Below are 23,190 nucleotides of genomic sequence, written 5' to 3'. Positions count from 1 at the left end.
GCCCAACTTGAACTCTTCACCACAGTCACCTGCACTTGCTGGACCTGCAGTTTGCAACCCTTGGAGTTTGGAGCCTTCTTCGTGCACTAAAAGCCAGCTACGTAAGACTGATAGGCACCCGTTGCCACTTACCTGCGTGCCAAAACTTAAGGACACAGGTAGGAGTGGATCTCGTTCCTAATGCCTGCATGTGCTTTAGAAGGCATTTTTTCCTGAACCTTCTGAACCTGGCAGGATTCAACCCTTTAACTCAGGCGTCCTCAAACTACAGCCCCGGGCCACATGCGGCCCGCCAAGGACATTTATCCGACCTACCTGGTGCTTTTGCCCCATTTTTTTAAACTTTAAAATAAGATGTGTGCAGTGTGCACAGGAATTTGTTCATAGGTTTTAAAAAAAAAACAAAAAACTATAGTCCGGGCCCCTAATGGGTCTGAGGGACAGTGAACTGGCCCCCTGTTTAAAAGTTTGAGGACCCCTGCTCTAACTTGTCCTCTAACCTATCCCTCTCACCGCCACCTTGAAACACGAAGAAATTCGCTTTTATCGATTGTCTGCTATTTTCTAGGCACTTTCAAAACCATTCTCTCATTTAAATATTTTCTCAGCCAAACAAAATTGGTATAGTTAGCCTAAGATATGACAGAAGTGTCATCAAAGTATAAATATGCCCGTGGTCATAAAGTCAAAGTGCTAGAATTGAACCTAAGTCTGTTCTCCAAAGCTGTATGCTAACTAGCTCTGTAATGAGGTTATGATAATGTTAGGTACCTGCGACTTGGTTCTGATGCATAACAACCCTACACACAACAGAATGAAGCACGGCCTGGGTCCTGTGCCAGCCTCACAATTGTTCCTATACTCAACGTCCCACCCTTACCCCCGCCCCGTCCCCCCAACCCACTGCAATCAAGTGATTTTGACTCATAGCTACCCTACGTCATTTGCAAGACTGTAACTGTCTGGGAGCAGACAGCCTTATCTTTCTCCCACAGGAAGGCTGGTGGGTTTGACCTGTCATCCTTATGGTTAGCAGTCCAATCCCCAACTCACAGGCGCCACCAGAGAATACATGTGTTATCCTGTCTAGATGGTGAAAAACGGCCAACGTGTTCGCATTGCCCGCTGCCCCGTTCATCATAGGAGCACACGTGGGATCAACAGGAAACTTTATCTAGTTGCCCAACTCAGAAACTTTCTGTATTGATGGAAATGTTTGTGGTTTCTTTGGATTCGTTTTGGGCTTGGCAGTTCTGGTCTGGTTACACTTGTATCTTATTTTGCCAATTCCTTAAGCAAAATTCCATCATTCACAAGTGCTGTTCCCACCTAGGATGCATTACTCTCCACTCTGTTCACCCAACCTGCTCCAAACCAACAATTTGGACATCTCCACATATATCTGGCCTTCTAACTCCCCCATTAGTGTTTAGTGACTACACTGCACCTCTCTCCTTCAGGTATAGGATAGGACTAAGCATTCAATAGCTGCTCCATAAAAGGACACTTAGGGAAATCGCACAATAAACATCTAGGTGAGTACTACAGAATCACGGAAACTTGGGTACCAAGGGTAGCTAGTGCTTCCCACGTGTACACTGCAACTCTTTATCTTAAATACTGATATCCAATTCCTATGAGATTGTCTGCAAAGATGAATTCTTAAGTTTCTGAACTGTTTCCTGGTTAGCAGCTCAAGTGACACTCAACGCTCATGAGCATGGCTGTACTAAGTCACTCCCACGCTATCGGAGTGGCCTGAAGTTTCCCCATCTTCCCTAGGAATTAGGGAGGAAACGAGGTGCCAGTATTTCAGGGGCTTCTTAGATTCAGTACGTGGCAACATCCCAAGCCGGTAGCATTTTGCCAGTCCCTCTCGCACCTTCAGCCAACAGAGTCATCTCCTACAATAAGCCAAGACATGCTCCAGGGTATTTTAATACAGCCCTCGTATTCACACTGCATTCCCAGGCAAACAGTGGCAGTGTCACTGAATGACATGGTTCAACTCTGTACAAACCCACGAAAACCTACTACCATTGATTCTGGCTCACTGCCACCTCACGGGACTCTGTAAGGGCTGCCTCCTAGGCTTTCCCAGGCGGTGAATGTTTCCAGGAGCAGGCTGCCTCCACTGTCTCCTGTGGAGCTCCTGGTGGCTTCCAATCACCCACGTTGCACTTAGCCCAAGGCTAACCCTCCAAGACCCCGGAGCTCCTTGTAACTATTACAGATAATAGAGAAAACCACAGAAACTGCAACATGACTCAAAAGATGAATCGGTAAAAAGAGCAAAGGAATTATTTTTGAAAACCAAAACAGTGATGGGCTTAATAAAAATGGACTATGTTTTAAAAAAATCATGCCCTAATGTGTGACAGATGAAAAAAGATGCAAAGCACAATGCTTTCCTTTGTATCAGAAATCTTAAGTGATTGGGGGGAGGTGTGCGCAGATTTAAAAAAAAATTATTTGTGATTATTTAGTTCCATGGCCTCAGGGACTTCAAGTTTCAGTTGTCAGGTTGGTCAAGGTCAGATAAAGCAGCACTGGTCCTGTTTCCTCCAAAAAGTTACAAGTCTTCATATTCTTATGATTTGCACTTTCAAAGCAAAAGTGTGTCCGATGCACATCTTTTTTGAGAAATGGTAAGGCAAGCTGTAAAAAAATGTAATTATTTTAGTCAAGCTAGTATGGTAGATAAATTTATCAAAGTGCAGAAAAAGAGATGGAGACCTGGAGTGAACTATGTTAGCCACACAAAATCAATTCCCCCCGCCGTGTTACTGTTGCATTCGTCCAAGTACACGATTCTCTTAGTAACATTTATGTGATCCTTAAAGGCAATTAAAAAAAGTTTTCTAGATAGTATACTCCAAAGTTGGGTACACATATCCAAGAGTACACAAGACTGCGCATGAATGGGAAGAAAATATGATTTTTGTTTTAAAAAGGAACTAAGCCTTACTAGTCACCAATGCACACATTTCCATGTTTAATTCACATGCACTTACATGCGAAACCATGGTGTGGGCACTCACTATACATCCAGAGAATACCACCAGCAGACTTGCTGTACAGGGCTGGAACCAGGGGCACTAGAAAACCAAGGTCACTGGCTTTTTTTTTTTAAGAGACATCAGAAGAGATTGCCTTTTCCCCAGTCTCCTAAAACCAGATGCATCTGAAATTTTGGAAGAACTTGGATTTAATCTAGAACTTCCTGGAACCCTTTTCAAAGCCAGGGTCAAGGAATGACCTCATTTCCCTACCATGTAGGGAGCCCTGGTACAAAAGCACACTTGGGACTCAGCGATGAGGAAGGAAGACACCCTCCAAGGTCGAGGGTGAAGTCAGAGCAAGTGTTTGGAAGTCTTCGTGTGTGTGTGTGTGTGTGTGTGTGTGTGCGCACGCGCGTGCGCACGCGCCTGAGACGCTGCTGACTGGGTAGGTCTCAGGCAGGAACGTGTGGTGTGATCACACTCATTTGTACCAAGGGAAAGATGAATGAGGACTCTTCAATTCTTATTGTTTTCTAAATGGTGTTGTTTGGAAATAGGTAAAAAAGAAATCAGTCAGGGAAAATGTTATACATTGAAGTCTCTCACCCCTTCTTGTTGCTTTTCCATTCCTCACTACAAATCCCTTGGGGATTCTTCCCCTGGAAAAAAAGTCGTGTGTTTCAACCATCCTTCCCTCCACCACTTATTTCTCTACTTGTGTCTTGATTTTCAAAAGTAAGTACAGATGCTGGCGATGGGTTCACATCTATGTAATAAGAGATGCGTGGTTCTTCTCATCAATATATTGATTGTACTCTGGAGAGATCAGAATTTATGTCACCCGTCTGCAATGAATAGATATCTGGGGCACTCAACTTCTTTTGCTTAAAATAGCAACAGTGCCTCGCGATTCTTGCCTGCCGTGAAGTATGCGTGCACTGTGTCTACCTGGAGCGTTGTCTCCGCGCAGGGCACTGCCAAAGCGACCTTACTCCGTGGTCACCCGCGGCACTCAAACCCAGTTTTCTTTTCTCACATTTTTACCGGGAGTCCGAGGTTGCTACGACGGTTCCAGTTCACACATACACAAGTCGACCTTGAACAGAACGCGCGTGGACATAGCTTGGTGGTCAGTGGACGGCTGTCGACAGTCAACCCAAAGGCTCCTGAAGCGATCCGCGTGGCCAGTTTGCTCCGAGGCAGAGAGATCAGCTTCGGAAGGTTCTGGCCAACTTTCATTTGTCCTACTCCTGAGTAGATTGTCTCAAAGGACACAGGACAATCAAGGGGGCTTATTATGAAGACGTTGGATCTCACGGGGAACCCTGGCACTCTGCAGCATCCACCCCTGCTCTAGCTGCCTTGTGAGGCCCCCACTCACTCAAAGAATGCTGAAAAGCAATGCGGGCAGCCCCTGAGGAGGCTCGAACTGCCATCGGCTGAGCGTGGTGGGAACCAGAGCGCAGGAGTCTGGGCTGCAGACGGCAGCGCCCGTCAGCAGGGAATGCGCTGGAAACCGCAGCTGAGTAAGAAGCAATAGCTTCGCCTTTTGATATTTTCGTCTCAAGAAGGTTTCTGTGGCTGTGTGGGAATACTGATACTTTTTTGTCGTGCCCTCACATAACAAAACAGAGATGGCTGAACATCGGGGTCAAAAAGGCAACGTGTTGCTCTAATTCGCGTTTCTTTTCCCAGGAAGGTTAAGCGAGTCCTGTTGAGAAGCTGTTGGTCTTTGCCCTGTGTCCTTTGTCAGTGGGGTGGTGATCCTGTCATTGATATGTAGCGAGGAAAGTCAGTCCCTTGTGATAGTGTTCCAGCTCCTGCGTCTCCTAATTCGTTTTTGTCGGTTTTGTATTTTTGGGGGGTGGTGGCGGGATCTACGTATGGTAACTTTTTTTTAATGTGTGTGAAAGTTGGGCATGGAATCAGGAAGACAGACGAAGAATTGATGCATGTGAACGGTGTTGGTGAAGAATGCTGTAAAGTACCACGAACTGCCAGAAGGACAAACAGATGTTTTGGAAGAAGTATGTCAGGATGCTTCTTAGAAGCAAAACTTTGTTTCAAGTACTTTGGACAGGTTGTCCAGAGCGACCAGTCCGTGGAAAAAGCCATCATGCTTGGTAAAGTGGAGGGGAAGCCAAAAAGAGTAAGGCCGTCAGCACGATGGGCTGGCACTGTGGCCGAAACATTGGGCTCGAACATAACTGTGAGGCTGGCACCGGACCAGGCCGTGCTCCGGTCTCTGCGTTAGAACTGCCTCCACAGCACCCGGGGACAACACCAGGGCGAGTGTCTTCACCTAGAATAAAATTCTTTCTAAATTTGGTGTAGTCAAAGTGAGCAGTCGTTTATTTCATGGCTTCTGGTTTACTGCATGGTGACCAAGTTGGAGCAGAGGCATTTAAGTCATGAGACAATGTGACTTGGTTAGATTCTAGAGAGAAAACCAAACCCAAGCTCTAGGCCATCGAGTCGATGCAGAGTCTGCAACCTTATAGACTGGGTAGACTGTCACCTTGTGAATGTACTGAGGGAGCAGCTGGCTGTTTCAAACTGCTGACCTTGCAGTTAGCAGCCTAGCTCGTCCCCACTAGGCACCAGGGCTCTTCTAGAGAATAAAGAGTTGGGGACATAACCTAAAGACCTGGGATTCCTAATCAGCCTTGCAGCCTTGGCCTAGTCACCCTAACCTCCTCAGCCTCCTTGTCCTCATCAGCAGGGGTGAAAAAACTTCCCAGCCTATGGAATTGTGGTGAGGTAATGCGAGCCAGTGAACATGCCTCTTAACACTGTGAGGCGCTCTACACAGATGCAGAGATTTCGCATCCACACAGGAGCTCTGGGGCCCAGTGGTTAAAGAGCTCGATTGCTAACCAACAGGTAGACCATACACATCTTCCAGCAGCATCTTCACACAGAGCCATGGCCGTCTGCTTCTGTAAAGGAATGACCGCCTCTGAAGCCCTGCGGGAAGTTCTACTTGCCCCTACAAGAAGGCTGAGTGAGAATTGACTTGAGAGCTGTGGGGGGGGGGGGGGGTTGGATTGAGGCCAGTATTAAGAGGGTGTATATTTTATTTTGGTGAGAGGGAGAGGTTGAAGAAGAGACGGGCTTATCCTAAATGAAGTCTCTCCTGTACCAAACTCAGATCCTGAGTGGCAAGTAAGGAGAGAACAGCAGCGGAGGAGATCTCAGTTGGTTATCCGGGGTGGGGTTCTAAATCTATTTCCGTGTGTGTGTGTTTTCTTTCTCTCTTTTTTTGTATGTGTGTGTTTAAATAGTTTTATTGGTATGAGGGAGTACCCCGCCCCCAAACCTGGAATTTTTGTTTTCAAAGAAGCTATGTATTTAAAAAAAATTTTTTTTAACCAAACCACCTTATCACCTTCAAAGTACTCTCCATGACACTTAGACATTTGTCCAATCTTAGATTCCGTTCTAGGAAACATTTTCAAACTCATCTGTTTGAGTGGCTGATAGCGCCTCCTTCATGTTTTTTCTTCACATTTTCTACGTCATCAAATCGCTGTCCTTTCATGTCCCTCTTTATTCGCAGAAGCAAAAAAGTCGCACAGCGTGAGGTCAGGTGAGTAAGGCGTGTGAGGCAAGAGGGGCGTGCTGTATTTTGTGAAAAACTGGCACACTGAGCTGACTGCCTGAGCAGGTGCATTGTCGTGGTAGCATAAACAGTCCCCTGTCTGCCACAAATCAGGCCTTTTTGGTCACCCACCATTACACAATCTTTTTAGACCTCTAAATAGAAAGCTTGATTAACAGTCTGACCTGATGGAACTAACTTAAAATGTACTACAAGTTGACATGACATTTTCGTCCATTCAAGTACTTGAGGTACATCCAGAACAAAACTGATCATCAATCAACATTTCACCTTTTTGAGAGAACCACACATACACTTGAGTTTTTCCCATAGGGTTGTCCTTGTGAGCTGTGTTCAACATCACAACAGTTTCTGCGACACTTTTTCTGAGCAGGAAACAAAATTTTACAGCAGCATACTGTTCTCTTAAATAGGCCATCACACAAAAAGAGGTTTGAGCAAAACTGCTTTTATGAAAAATTCACTGTAACCAGAGAGAACCTCCCAGGTGACGCCACTGGGTGCACCAACTTAGAGCAAGCGCTGGATGCTCGCCTAGCTGGAAAAATTTAGACTAGAAAAGCTCCTCTCTGCCCAGTGCAATTCCGTTTTTGTTTTTTTTTTTGGGGGGGGAGGGTACCCCTTCATATACCTCACATATCACCCAATTTAATCTCAATCAGACTTTTGCAGTCATCACTACAATCCATCTCGTACATTTTCTTTTATAATCAGTGTTGTTAGCTCCCCTTTCCCCCCAATTTCCCTGCAATGCTCGCATCCAGTTATGATCTCTCTGGAGTCACCTGTCCTGGATCCCCTATACAGAAAATCATACATAAAAGCAAACAAAACCAACAATGAGTAGACACAACAGGAAAACCTCAATCAAAGAGACAAGAGAAAACATTAAAAGTTGAACCAACTTTAAGTCAACAGGGAGATCAAATGACATGCTACTGCATTTTATCCTAACTATGTCGGCCATAATCGAATTTGCAGTGCGCGCTGTAAGATCAGGGCCATTCACCTCACTGGAGTGGGGCCAGAAGGGGTTCACTGGAGACTCAATCCACTGGGACCTAGCAAGGGGTTGGGGCTTCCACTTTCCACTGTCCTCTACAGCCTTCTGCAAACTGGGTGTTCTTAGTTTAAGCTCCGATATGAGTCCCTCTTTCCGATTCGGGTTTTATTACTTATAATCCTTGAAATCACGGAGGCCGGTGCATTTCTTCCAGGTGGTCTTCGTTGATGCCTCATTTAGGTGGTTGCTGTGTTAAGCCTTTCCTTCCCTAGATGCTATTCTATCTGATTATGTCCCTAAAATGAACTGGAGACATACATAAACCATTGATATGGATTTGAGCCCCAATCCACAAACAATTTAGTTCTTATGATATGGCCCTGCTCGATGCTCACTCTCATGAAGAGATCACTGAAGATAAGGATGCTAAGCCTATTTCCAACCCTGTAGTACTTTCCTGGACCCTGAGAAGGAGCCCTCCGCTACACTCTGGAAGGGGGTTTGCACAGTATGTGCATTTGGAAGGTGTGAAAGATGGAAATCTCCGGGGGACCATGGAAATCCACACCATTATTCGTGGTAACCTAATGCATTCTGATTTTAACAGGTGAAATAAAACTAGCTCTCATGATTGAAACGGGGTTTACTTGAATGGAGGTATCTGATGGTATTTTTCAGTCACACAGACAGCGAGCTCCAGAACAGCTCAAGTTGTAAGAAACCACACCTATGGCATGATCAAGACAGGCCTGACAACGTACATGGCCTGGGTTACCAGCTCTTTACTATATCACCTCGTTCGATCCTAACCATCACCTATTGAAAATCGAGAGCAGAGGACACACTCAAGGTTACACAGCAATATGGGCCCTACAGCCACTGAGTCGGTTTCAACTTGTATGAGCTTATGGGACAGAGAGCTGCAACCTCTGGTTTCCAAGACTGTTAATTGTTATGGGAGCAGATTGCCTCTGTCTCCCTCAGGCAGCTAGTGGGCTTGAAACTCTGACCCTGTGGTTAGCAGCCTCATGATGAACAAATTGGATCACCAGGGTTCTTTCTGTTCACCATAAACCAAACTCACTGCCATCGAAATCAATGCTGACTCACAGCGACTCCCTGTGGGTTTCTGAGACTTTAACCGTTTACAAGAGTAGAACGCCTTCTTCTCCCATGGAGCAGCTGGTGGTTTCGAACTGCTCACCACGGGATCACAGCCCAACAGGTAACCACTGGGGCTCCTCCACAGAGCATACTACATCTTGGTGTTTTCATTCTGTCCCCCTTCAGGTTATTACACGTTTGTTTCTTCAGAGTCCTGGCGAGATGAGTGTCTGGTTTGAGGTTTTGAGGCATAAAGCTAGACTTAAGGACTCGGAGTCAAGACCCCATCCCCCAGGGCTGGAAAGCAGGGGTCTGCTCACAAAGCAGCACTGTATTTATCAACACAAGGAGCTTCTTCAACCTCTCAAGGCGGGGTGTGTGTGTGTGTGTGTGTGTGTGTGTAGACAAAGGTATGCTTTCAAGCTACCAAGAAAGTATTATTTAAGTCAACGATTTCAGAGAACACATGTTCATCTTTTTAAAGGGAAAAGAAGGCAGTTGCTAGCACTCGTGAATTAGATACCAGCAGAGCATTTGAGATTGGAATAGATGATACAGCATTCCTGGAAAATATAAAAATATGGCCTAGGAGATAGAAAATGAAGCTAGAGACTGAAAGATGGAATTTTTCAAGACCAGTGACTTTCTAATCGCAGATACCCATCCCCCCCCCCCAAACAGTGTAAGTAGTGGCTGCCCATCGGGAGCACACGGAAGGCAAGTGGACGACATCAGCAGGAAGCGATGATGCAGAGAGCAGCTTGGTATTAGCTGCGCAAACAAGGCCAGGGCCTGACTGTGGAACAGACCATCAATTTCTCAAATGGAGGCTTAGGTTACAGCTGAAGAAAATTAAAACTAGTTCACGAGAGCCAAAATACAACCTTGAGTCACCTAAATTCCAAGAACATCTTGAGAGTGGATTTGACACACAGAATTTAATGACAGAGACCCCAAAGAGCTGTGGGATGACATCAAGAACATCGTACACAAAGCAAGCAAGAAGTCATTGAAAAGGAAAGAAAGGTCCAACTAGACTCTGAAATGATACAGCAAAGGAGCAGAAAAGTTCAAAGGGCATTTTGAGAAGACAAAGTATGAGGATGAAATGTGCAACAATGTAGAGTTAGAAAGTCCAAAAGGAAGCAGGAGCTCAGCATTCCTCTTGAAGAATTGAAAAGTTACGCTTCGAATGACACTATTGGAGGATTTCATGGACACAATATTGAAGCCTCCAAAGAGGGAAGGAATACACAATCACCGTACCAAAGAGAACTAGTCAACATTAAACCCTTTCAAGATGTAGCATATGTTCAAGAACCCTTGGTAATAAAGGAAGAAGCCCAAGCATCACTGAGGGGATTAGCGGAAAACAAGGCCCTAGGAATGGACGGAATACTATCAGAAATGCCTCTATCAGCTGACGAAGCCCGGAAGTGCTCATTCATGTTTACCAAGGAATGTAGAAGAGTGTTTCACCTGGCCGACCAACTGGAAGCGATCCTACTGTGTTCATTGTAAAGGAAGGTGAACAAGCAAAATATCGAAATTAAAGAATAATATCATTAGTATTGGAGGCAAGTAAAATTTTGCTAAAGACAGTTAACAATGTTTGCAGCAATACATTGACAGGAGCTGCCAGAAGTTGACTCCTCGTGTAAGGGATACTGTTGCTGTCTGATGATCTATGCTGAAAGCGGAGAATACCAGAGAGGTATTTACTTATGTTGTATTGACTGTGTAAAGGTATTCCACTCTGTCTGTCATAACAAACTCTGGATGGCATTGAGAAGAACAGGAATTCCAGAACACGTCACTGTGTCATGAAGCACCTACACATGGACCAAGGGGCGGGCATTCAAACAACACAAGGGGATGCTGCACGGTCTAAACTCAGGAAAGGTGCGCATTCGGAGTGTGCGCTTTCATCACGCTTCTTCAGTCTGTGTGCTGAGCACGTGGTTCAGGAAGCTGTACTATATGAAGCACGAGGCCGCAGGGTTGGAGGAAAGCTTCTTAACAACTTGAGGTACACAGATGACCCAACCTGGCTTGCTAAGGGCCAAGAGGACTTGAAGCACCTGTCGATGAAGAACAAGGACTACAACTTTTGAGACCGATTACCATTCAATGTGACGGAAACCCAGATCCTCACATCGTGACAAATGGGGAAAAGACTTCATGATAAACGGAGAGAGAAGTTGTCATGGGTTTCATTTACCTTGCATTCACCGTCAAGATTCATGGAAGCTCCAGTCAAGAAATCAACTTGGAAAACAAGTCGGAAAATGGTTGATTGCAATTGAACCGTACACTAACCAATGGCAGGAGTCATGAGAGCGCTGTCGGCTAAGTGTTGGGATACGAACTGCAAGGTCAGCCATGTAAACCCAGCAGTCGCCACACAGGAGAGAGACTCAATGCGCCATCCAGACTGCCTGCATCGGCAGCCCCAGCTAGGGCTGCTGGGGATCCCACGCAACTTGATGGCACCGAGTCTTCTTTATTTCCCCCCTTTCCAAATCGAGACACTCCAGACTCAGAATCACAAGTCCAACCCATGCTGGCTCAACAGGACGGAGCAGAGTAGTCTGCCCTGTGGATTTCTAGGAAATCTCTACGGCAGTAGCCACAGACCCAACGGCATATTGCCTGGGGGGAATCTGCTGCTCAAGTGCTAGAAAAAGCAAAAACATCACTTTGAGAGCACCTGAATTAGGCCGTGGCATTTCCAATCATCTCCTGTTGTTGCGGTCAGGTGCCACTGAATTGGTTACAACCCACAGCAATCTTACGCACAACGGAAGGAACATTGGCCAGGCCTATGCCATCTTCACAACTGTTCCTGGGCCTCAGCCCGTGGTGGCAGCCAGTGTCCGTCCACCTCTTGGAGGGGCATCCTCTTTTTTTTGCTGCTCCTCTACTTTACCACGCACGGTGTCCTCCTCCATAGACTAGTCCCTCCAGACACGTGCAAAGTACGTCTGTCTCTCCAGTCTTGCCTCTCCGGAGTACTCTGGCCTTACTCCTTCTGACCACCTCACATGCATGTGAAAGTTGGACAATGAGTAAGGAAGATGAATGGATGCGTACGTATTATGGTGTGAGCAAAGAAGGCGGGAAGCATCAGGGATTTCTGGAACAAATCTGTTTTGGAAGAAGCACAACCGAATGTTACTTTGAAGTGAAGATGGCGAGACTTTGTATCATGTCCTGTTAGAAGAGGCCCGTCTCCAGAAAAGACCATTACGCTTGGCAAACTGGGAGGCCAGTGAAAAAGATGCAGACTGGCAAGGAGATGGACGGACACATTGGCTACAGGGCGGAGTGCAGGGCAGGGCAGTGTTTCATTTTGCTGTGCACAGAGTCGTGGGGGTGAGGACCATTTTGATGGCCCCCTAACAGTGTATCTGATGTAATCAAATTGGAATTAATCCATTTATCGACTACGTCTGGGCGGCTGGTCGTGTCTTCTGGAAATGGTTATTTTTCCAGTGTTCTTTCAGTGGAAATGTAGTGGACACCTACTAGGTCTAGTGCTATTTATGTCTGCTGCCTCCACCAACCTATTGAGGGAGAATGGTGAAAGGCGTGCACCTGGGTCAGAGAACCTTCCTGATGGGGAGAAAAGCATTCCCAGGTTTCTGATGCCCGTCATAAATATGAAGGGTCACTGAACTCTGATCTTGATGGGTCTCATCTTTCCACTAAGGGAAATATTTGCTTTAAAGGAGTTGGCAGGTGCTTATCAACCAGGTCCTGTGTTCCAGAACACGTCCCTCACATACTGACTATATCAGGAATTAAAAATAAATTTGTCAGCGTCTGTTGTCAAGGACTCTGTAGTGGAGTAAGGAGGCAGGGGAGGAAAGTATACAAAAGAACTACCAGACTACAAAAGCCGTGGCACACATGGCAGGAGTAACCCAGCACTGAAGAGCTGGGGGAGGGGGAGTACGCTAGTCTTGGCCGAGTCTGGGGATTAGAAGAAACACTGGAAAGAGCTCTTCAGAGCTAAGCACTTCAGCAAGCTGGGGAGGTGGCGGCCTCATAGAGCATGAGGTTCTGATCTTGAATCGAATTGACCCGTTGAATGCACGGTCCTTAACCAGCTTTCTTTATTGAAGGTAATGAAAGTGCCCAAGCTCCAAGGGTGATGTGATCACTAAAGCCCTGGATACAGGGGCTGTGGGAAATGTTGGGCCCTAAACGACCAAACCCAAACCAACACGCTCAGCCTACTGACATTGACAGTCAACAAAGGAGAGTCAACACTCATACTCGGAGCAAGAAATTAAAAAGTCAAAAGGCCCATGTGGTTTTTTATTAGGAACAGACGTGGTGTGTACATGACTGTTCCTATCGTGTGCGCGCACACACACGGTGCTGTGGCTTAACTGTGGGTATCTGTCCTGGCAGTGGCCACAGGTGAGATCCAGCGCATCCAGTCAGCGGGACCGGACGGACTCAAATGAGGGAGTTTTTTCTGTCAGCTGGTACACTCTGTACGAGTTTCTTTCTTTAAGAGACAATTTATTTCAATAGTGAAATGTGCCTTTGTAGCTCACTGAGGGATCTGAAGGCCCTGGTAGATGGTTAAATGGCGTGAACCAGACCGACGTTTCTTCTGCCTTGCTTTCTGTGCTCTGACATGAGTATCTGGAGGTGAAGCACCAGACTTCGGGATGCTGGATTCGAATTCTAGATTTGCAATGTACTTGGGCAGTTGCAGCAAACCCACTGTGGCCCTTTTATAAAGATGACACCAACATTTGCCACGAGGGGATGCATCCGAAGTAGGAAAAGCTAGGGTGACAGTGAACTGTGCTGTTGTGGTGGTGAGGTGTCCCGACTCTTTGTAGACAACGAAACACCGCCCCGCCCTGTGCCGTCCTCACTCCTGTCGTGTTTGAACCCCTTGTTGCTGTCACTGTGTCCACCCATGGTGAGCAAGAAGTCGCACAAGGGCAGGGAGAGTGGATCTACTTGAATTTTCAGTGAAGTGGGAAATCAAGGTCATGACTGCCCATTCAAAGGTATAAAGTCCATCCTCCTTAGAAGTCAGTGAACAGTTTGCTCTGCAAAGCAAGCCTGAGGTCGTCTTCAACCAGGTGGGCGCTGCGACGCCCCCTGCCTTTCTAATGGACTTACATAGTTGATACAACAAAATGGTGTCTTTAAGTGTCCTCAGTACTCATTCGAATATCCCACAAATACCCTAGTGTGGTTCAGTTCAGCACTAACGTTAAGATGAAAAGCAATCAAGTTGCTGATCTAAAACAATGCCGACCCAAGTAACAGGAAAAGATTGCAGGATCGGATGGGACATGTGACATAGGGTGTTTTGGACTCTTCTCATTTGCATTCTTGGAAATGTATCAATAACTTTAATTCCTACCCCACCCCCAAATCCCATGAAGTATATTGATTGCGTTAACAGGCCCAATCCTTTAAGCATCCTGACAATCAGTTTTTTCATGGGGTGTCTCCCCCTTCTGCCTCACCTGGATGGTTTGCTCAGGCCAATGGGATTCTAGCAAACACAAGCTGAAGCTTGCTGGGGCAATCCCGCTCACTCAGACACCTGGCTACCTCTTGAGAACAAGTCTGGGCTAGTCTGCTGGATGAGGAGACAGGTAGGGCAGGCACTAGGCTAACAAGAAGACAAGACGGACCTCAGTCAAGGTCAGAACTTTCCAGTCTAATCAGCTGGCCATAGACCTTAAGAGCCAAAGAAATGCTTACTCGGCATTGACTAGAGGGTGCTTTACAAGATAGCACTACCGCGCAGTAGACAATCGCCCCTCTTCTCGGTGGCATCTTTCCCGTGGTTTGTAAGCAAGTGCAGAGTGTTTCTCTGTCAAAAAGAATAAAAATTCCATCTTCCATTTCTCTCAAGTTAACGCTTTTATAGCCAGAAGGCTTTCAAGAGTCAGCCTATCCTCACTCTATTCTTGAACCAATTTGGCTTGCAGTCCTTTCACTCCATGGAAACAGCACTTACTCATCGAGGGCTTCCAGATCAATAGATTTAATTCATGATCTTTAGTCCCCAATGTTCTGCCCTCCCAGCATTTTCAACTCAGCAGTCATTCCTTCCTTCGTGATACCCACTCTCTCAGCTTCTGACTGGTCGCTTCTACCCCAAGTCACCTTGCTCTACCTGGCTAACGCATGTTGCCATGTATCAGGTCTTCTTTTTCCGTATTGGACATTCTCTCTAGTTCTCAACCATCCTTACAGTTGAGTCACCAGTGACATCGCAGGTAATCCTACCGACAGCCTGCACGCTACTTTATCAGGGAGCATTTCCCCGACCCTCAAAGTATAAAATACTTAGGATTCCATTCTACTAACACAGAATTCGTAATGGCGTCCTGTTTTCATGGGAGAAAGAGTCGGTCTTGGAAACCCACAGGGGGAGTTCTACACCATCCTAGAGTTGCCGTGTGTTGGCACTGACTTGATGGAGAACATAGAGTAACTCTTTCAAGTAATCTCACTATAAAAGTGTTAACTTGAGGGAAATGCGTTTTTTCTTTTCTTTTTGGAGACGCACTTTGATGGCAATGAGCTTGGTTTCCATGGTTTCTCTCTCCCACGAACACACAAGCTTAATGGGAGGAGAGCTCCTTATTGGTCCTCTATGACCCTTATTTCCAGCAACTAGAATTAGACCAAGCACATTGTAGAAACTGGATGTTTGATGGAAAAATCAGTCTGGAACAGCTGTTTCTGGCCACGGTGTAACAGGAATCAGATTTCAAGCTCACCTTAAATAAAGGGGTGAAAGGTCAGTGACAGAAAGAAGGAGGATTGTGTTCAGACTCTGAATGGCAGACAGGGTAGCGATGCCCAAAAGAGGGGAAACAAATGGAGTGAGCCCTAAAAATTGGTCTGGCTCGCTGCTGGGGCTCCTAGGGTGCAGCACAGGGCGGGAAGCCCAAACCAGCTCCTGAGGCAGCGGTTCTCCACCTGCCTAAGGCCGCGACCCTTTTATATAGCTCCTTGTGGTGTGGTGACCCCCAAACGTAACATCATTTTCGTTGCTACTTCATCACTATACTTTTGCTGTTGTGAATCGTTTGACCCCTGTGAAAAGGTTGTTTGGCCCCCCCAAAGGGGTTGCAACCCACAGGCTGAGAACCTCTGTCCTAAGGCAACTAGAACTTGTGGGCAGAATAAAGGAAAGAAGAGGGCGTCTGAGAGGGAGGGAGTGAAATTAATTTTAAGAGGGTTCTTTTATTCTGCAGATGAATATTGATTAGTGTGGCTATTTTCCAGGACTGTGAACAAAGGAGCACTGAAAAGGCTCAGATAGATAATATCTGGACACCAAGTCAGGCTTAAGATAGTTTGTGTTCCCACCAATCAAAAGACTTTCTAACAAGCGGCCATTGTGCAGGACCCCCAGACAGTGCTTCACTGGAGAGCTGCATTTGGCTCGCTCAGCCTTGGCACTATCAATTTCTGCGGCTGGATCTCTGCCGTGGGGGCTCCGTAGGATTTGTAGAATCTTTCATAGCACCCTGGTCACCACCTAGCAGATGTCTGTAGCACCTCTTGCGTTGTGATGACCAAAACTGCCTCCTGACATTGCCAGAGCCTCAGGAGGAATGGGGCTGATGTGGGGAAGGCGAGCCACCGTTTTAGGGTACAGGTTGTTTTGGGTCTGTCTCATCATAGCAAGTAAATGCTTCTGAGTAACTGAGCTGCATTCTAATCACCCCCCCCCCCAACCAATACTTAAAACATAAAAAACAAAAACAAAAGCAGACACAAAAATCCCACAGACGCCAGCACTCAACAACATACAATGTAAACTATCTGGCATCCACTCCAAACTTACCAGACCTGCAAAAACACGAAAATAAAGTCTGTATGAAGATAAAAATATGTCAGTAGAAAAGGGCATAGAAAACACATAAATGACAGGATAGACAATACGGGTAAGCAATGGTTCTCAACCTGTGGGTCGCGACCCCTTTGAGGGCCGAACAACCCTTATCACAGGGGTCGCCAGATTAATAACAATAGCAAAATTACAGTTACAAAGTAGCCAACAAAAATAATTTTATGGTTGGGGGTCACCACAACATGAACTGTATGAAAGGGTCGTGGCATTAGCAAGGTTGAGAGCCACCGCTGTTCAGAAAGGTATCTTAGGTAAACTTCCTACAGTCCAGAAGGTGAGAGAGGTTTGAAATGAGCAGGCGAAATATGTCAGGTGTACCCAAAACCCAGCCTGACTTCTGGAGGTAAAAAACATATGATTTATGAAAAGAAAAATAGCCTTGATAGGCTTATTAGAAGATGTGGTACTGCTGAAGAGAACCTGAATGGGGTTTTAACAAACAGAAATAAAAGCTATCTAAAACATACGGAATCAAAGTTGAGCAAAGATGAACAGAGTATCAGTGACCGGTGGGACACGACGACATGTGATTGCAATCCTGGAAGGAGAGCGGACATACAGAAACACGCTTGAAGAAACAACGGAAACAATTTCAGAATGTATTGAAAACGAAAACCCACATATTCCAAGCAGGAGGAACACAAACAAAAGCCATCGCAAGCATTAAGGAGGAAATCTTCTAAGGAGCCAGAAGGCACATTATCTATAGAGGAACGATGGCAAAAATACCACCAGACTGTTCGTCAGAAACTATGCTGGCAACTAGACAGGCGGATTGACACCTCTAAAGTACTGAAAGGACATACACACACATCTAAGTTCTCATAGCAGCACATACTGAGACTTTATTAGATCTGTTTAATTATGTTAATCAATGTCTATCTCTAAATAATCTGACCTATAAGGGCAGGAACTTTGTTTCTGTTCCCTATCATATTCCATGTATCTAACTTACTGCCAGGTACTTGGGACACTGATGTTTCTGAGTGAACAAATTCACAGAATCTCTACAACAGTACAGCACAGGAAGTAGCGTGAAACCGAGGGAAGGAAAAGTCCAGCTACTAGTAAAAGTAAAACAAAAACCTAGCCAGACGCAGCAGCTCAGAAAGCCTTTCCCGCCACAATTCAACTCCAGGTGAGTTCAGCGTGCTCACTATGCTGATAATCCAGGAATTCTCACTATAAGAACAACTTAAAAAAAAAAGAACAACTTAAATCCTGGGGGAAGTGAGAGAAGAGGAAGCGTGTGTGATCGAGTGGTCCCAAAGGGATCAGTTACCAGGCATCAAAGAACAAAACATCATATCATTGACTGCACACCTCCATGATAGGATCGCTGAAGACAAATGGGTGCACAAGCAAATGTGGTGAAGAAAGCTGATGTTGCCCGGCTATCAAAAGAGATAGTGTCTGGGGTCTTAAAGGCTTGAAGGTGAACCAGCGGCCATCTAGCTCAGAAGCAAATAAGCCCACATGGAAGAAGCACACCGGCCAGTGCGATCACGAGGTGCCAAGGGACCAGGTATAAGGCATCATGCAAAAAAAAAAAAAGATATAAGTGTGTGTATGTATGTGTATATATATGTATATATCATATTAAATGAAGGGGGAAGTGCAGAGTGGAGACCCAAGGCCCAAGTGTCGACCAATGGAGATCCCCTCATAGAGGGGTTTAGGAGAGGAGATGGGTTAATTAGGGTGTGAGGTAGTATCGATGAAGAACACAGCTTTCCCCCGGATCCTGGATGCTTCCTCCCCCCAACTACCATGATCCGAATTCTACCTTGCAGGGCTGGATAGGACAGAGGCTGTACACTGGTGCATATGAGGGTTGGAGGTAAAGGGAATCCAGGGTGGATGATACCTTCAGGACCAAGGGTGTGAGGGACGATGCTGGGAGAGTGGAGGGTGAGTGGGTTGGAAAGGGGGAACTGATTACAAGGATCCACATGTGACCTCTTCCCTGGGAGAGGGACAGCAGAGAAGGGGGGAAGGGAGACTCTGGATAGGGCAAGATATGACAAAACAACGATGTATAAATTACCAAGGGCATATGAGGGAGGGGGGAATGGGGAGGGAGGGGGGAAAAAAAAAGAGGACCTGATGCAAGGGGCTTAAGCGGAGAGCAAATGCCTTGAGAATGATTGGGGCAGGGAATGTATGGATGTACTTTATACAATTGATGTATGTATATGTATGGATTGTGGTAAGAGTTGTATGAGTCCCTAATAAAATGTAAAAAAAAGAAAAGAAAATGATTAGGGCAAAGAATGTACAGATGTGCTTTATACAATTGATGTATGTATATGTATGGACTGTGATAAGAGTTGTATGAGCCCCTAATAAATTGTTAAAATAAAAAAAAAACAAAGAAAAAGGAAGCATTAGAGGGAGAGGGAGCGAGAATGAGAAAAGTAATAGGTAGACGTGAACTAAGAATTCCGAATTCCTAAATGAGGAAATAGTAAAGGACACCAGGGAGGAAGAAGGGATGGACCCTTGGACCCTGAGGCAGGAACTTACGGCACGAAGGACGGAAAGAAATCTCTAACGGGGAGAAGAGGAACCGGGTGTCCCATTAAGAAAAGCAGATCTGGAAGCTGCAGGGCGATAAGCTTGAGAAAACACAAGACAACACAATGGGCACACTGACCCCCAGCACCACGGGGTTGCGTAAGAGCAGGCCTCCTCCCGGGGTGGTACAAAAGCAGAACAAATATCGAACCTGAGAGAGCAACAGAAATGTCCCCGTACCAGGGTAGGGTTATGGATGCTGGGGATGGAGATGGAAAAGCTCAACCATGTAAGTGATATTCTCATGTCATTTGTTTGCTGCTCTCATAGAGCTTTACAGCCTCAGAAAACCCACAAGAGCAGTTCTACCCTGTCCGCTTGGGTCGCTGTGAGCCAGAACTGAGTCAATGGCAGTGAGTTTACTCTAAATAAAAACTGCTAATGAGTTAGTGTTTCCCAAAGTGGGCGATACTGCCCCTTAGTGGGGGCCGGAACAACACCGGGAGGCTGCAAGAGCAGATGCCTACACTTTATCTTGGAGGATGGACTATAGGTACAAGAGCTTTTAATCGCCAGAATGGGCAGTAATTTTTTTTTCCTGAAAGGGGGTGTAGGTTGGGAAAGTTCTATATGAGGCTCCGCTGGTCAGGTGGCCTCTGCCGCAACTCTGGAATTCTGTGGTACAAAACCACCGTAGATAACTGATGGGTGAGTATGGCTGGGTCCCAATAAAACTGTATTTACCCAACAGACCCTGGGCTGGGCTCCTGGATTTAGAGAACGAATCCTAAACTCTAGTCCAGGGGTCCTCAAACTACGGCCCGCGGGTCACATGCAGCCCGCCGAGGACATTTGTCCGGCCTGCTGGGTGTTTTTGCCGCTGCTGCCTATCCTGCTTAGCAGCCGACTCGTCCAGTCTACATAGGAATTTGTTCATAGTATTTTTTGTTTTTTAAACTATAGTCTGGTCCAACGGTCTGAGGACAGTGAACTGACCCCTGATAAAAAAGTTTTGAGGACCCCTGCTCTAGTCCATATTCAGTCAGATGAAGAACCCATCAGTTTATCTTCAAGTTACACGAATCACATTGTCAAAGGAAAAACAGCTTGGATGACCTTTCTAGAGATAACGTCTTTGTGTCCCATTGTGACGAATACCTCACCCCAGGCTGGGGACATCAAGAGAGAAAGCGTCCAGAGTTTGAGTAAGCCGACGGGGCTGATGAGTCATGGTTGGGAACTGGTCTTGGACAACGCCAAGGGAAAACATCAGCACACCGGGCATTTCAAAATAGCTGTTTTATATTTTAATCAAGAATTGTGGTGAAAGTTGGACACATGTCACAACCTAAAATTTTCTCTTTAATCAGTTTATAAGATGGCGGTGACCCCTTGAAACCCAACTGTAAAGCAGAAAACCTATTCATTAAAAGTCCCAAGTGTACAAGAATATGTTAAACAAGTCAAAGGAATCATTTCACGTTTGGTGCTGGTAATGAACAAGGTGGACATTTAGAGCCCGTGTATAAAAAAAGAACAGGTTGATGAGTGGATTCCTTATATTAAAATAGCTCTCTTCATTTCATCCAGTTCTTACCAAATTAAGACTGGATATATCCTTGAGGAGACTGATCACGTTCTCCCAATTTCACAGTGGGATACATTCTCACTAGGAAGTGACTGCTGCCACAGTTGTTCCTAACTCAACGGGAGAGGCGATGGGATCCATGGGCCAACCAAGGATGAAATCCGCGTTGGCTTCAAGGAATTCAGCACACTGTTCTCCTATGTGTTAATAAAGCACCTACCCGATCGCTTCCACGACACTTAATTTACACAAAGCAGGACAAATAGCATCAGGGATAACATAAATGATCTTCTTTTGATAGCAGTTACATTCTCTCGGGGGACAGCGCAGTGAGAGAGAAGCCCTTGCAGGAAGCTGTGTGAAGCAGTGTTCATCTAGTTATGCCCCCCACACCAGGGCCAGCGGGGAACTAACAGTTGAAGTGACAAAGGCTGGGGGGGGGTGAGTTCACAGGCACACAGGCACGGTGAGGCAGAACTGGACATTCCCGACCCCCTCCCCCCCTCCCCGCACCTTTGGAGGATACTTGTGTATCAAACTAGGTGAAGTCAATTGTGGATCGCCTGGAAATGCTTTACTATCAGAATGTAATTCTGAACATCATCCACTAGAGGCGTCATTTTCCAATGAATGAGAATATGGTGTTTGACCAACAGCACAGGAAGGAAGGCTAACTCTGAATGTTCTATTAAAATGCTTAAGGAGAGCCTGTGCTGAGGGCCACTTCAATCTCACATTCTGAAAGGACATTCTGGGTTAGAATTGAGGCAAAGGGGCAAAGTATCCAAAGCCAGGTCAGAGGAGAATGTGTCAGTGTAGCTGAAGAATACCTCACTCAATCTCACCGTCTTTTCCGTCTGAGTGACCTTACAGAACAGGGTAGAACTGCCCCTGTGGGTTCCCGAGACTAGCTCTTTACAGGAGTGGAAAGCCTTGATTTTCTCCCAAGGAATGGCTGGTGGTTTCAAACCCCTGACCTCGTGGTTAGCAGACCAATGCGTAAGCACTATGCTACCAGGGCCCCCAGAAGTACGCCAGTTGGCTAGAAATCACCAGTGGTTATAAAGCTGTGCGGAGGCCAAATTTCTGAATGTGTGTGTGTGTGTGCATACCCCATCATTTCTGAGGACAGATGGGGAGACAGGAGAAGCTGCTGGTTGGAACTGTTTTATAATAGTCTCAGGACCCCATCCACATTTCTGAATGCTCATGGGGCAATTCAACAAGGCTGAGGAGGTGTACTATTCGTTATCAACATGCCAGGTTCGCTTTCGGTTATCCATCTTAAAATTTTCCTGAGATGTTACAAGGCTGCTTGCTTGCACCCAAATATTTATCTATTAGGAGAAGGCACATTTTTACTTTCAGAACTTGGGGCACTGCTATTAAAAAGGTTTATATTCTTATTTTCAATAGCCATCCTTAGTTTGGGGCTATAACCTCAAATCTCCACTACTGTTAACTGGCCAGTCACACCCCCCAGTGAGTGCTACTGGTGGAAAAGTGCTTCACCCTCCACTATTCATGAAATAAAGCCTATGCTCTTGACTTGATTCTTTGTCCTTCTGTTACACCCACTTGGTGAGCCCCCAACCCCACCCATTTCCGGTGGGTCAATTCCCACGCACAGTGATCCTAACAGGACAGACGGGGACAGGCCCTCTGGGGTTCCAAGGCTGGAATCTTCACAGAAGCAGAGGGGTCACATCTTCCCTGGCAGCGTGGCTGAGGGGTTCTAGACACTGCCCTTCAGTCAGCAGCCACCGGCGCCCAATCCCTTGAAAACACAAGGTTCCACGGCCCTCTGCTCTCTAAGCTTGTCAGGGCCGCGGAGAGAAAATGGCACAGCTGCCAAGTCCTGTCCTGATGACAGCGCTAACCCAGTCTCCACAGATACCTTAGACCCTTATAAACTCAACTGCATCCCACAAACTGTGCCCGTTTCCTGCAGGATTCACGAGGGCCGTGACCAAGATGAAGGAAGGAACCTTTGTTTTGCCGAGGGCCACCTGGGCATTCAGAACATCCTTCTCGGGCCATACTGGTCAAACACGTAATGAACTCGCCCCGAATGTGATGATGGCTGCAACGGTTTCTTAGGGGAGGTGGTACCGCTTTCATGGGCCTTACAGGCTGGATGTGCCCCACCCCTGCTAGCTCCCTACCCGGTGTCTTAACTGCTCAGGAGCTCTCCTCCATCGCCTCTGCCCCCATCTTCATCCTTTCCGTCTCCGCTGGCATCCACTTTCCTCTGTGAACACCTGTCACCCCCCTCCCCCCAACTCTGCTCCTAGGCCTGCTCTGTGCTGGCCACGACCTCCGGCCCAGACGGCGCTCAAGCCAAACACCTGGCCGTTCCTCTTCATTCCTCTGCTCTCTACGAACGCAAGGGTCTGACCTCAACTCTCTCCACTCAAGGCGGTCAAGTTCTTCTCCACC

The 23,190-nt window shown here is 46.4% G+C and overlaps 1 protein-coding gene across 2 annotated transcripts in view; it reads right to left on the bottom strand.

Annotated features, from left to right (window-relative positions):
* The window catches only part of LCORL (ligand dependent nuclear receptor corepressor like), a 201,201-nt gene that overhangs the window by 6,686 nt on the left and 171,325 nt on the right, over positions 1–23,190 (bottom strand). The window lies entirely within an intron of this gene.

The sequence above is a fragment of the Tenrec ecaudatus genome, chromosome 3 (assembly GCF_050624435.1).
Source record: "Tenrec ecaudatus isolate mTenEca1 chromosome 3, mTenEca1.hap1, whole genome shotgun sequence".
Taxonomy (NCBI): domain Eukaryota; kingdom Metazoa; phylum Chordata; class Mammalia; order Afrosoricida; family Tenrecidae; genus Tenrec; species Tenrec ecaudatus.
This window is presented reverse-complemented; position numbering and strand designations above follow the sequence as displayed.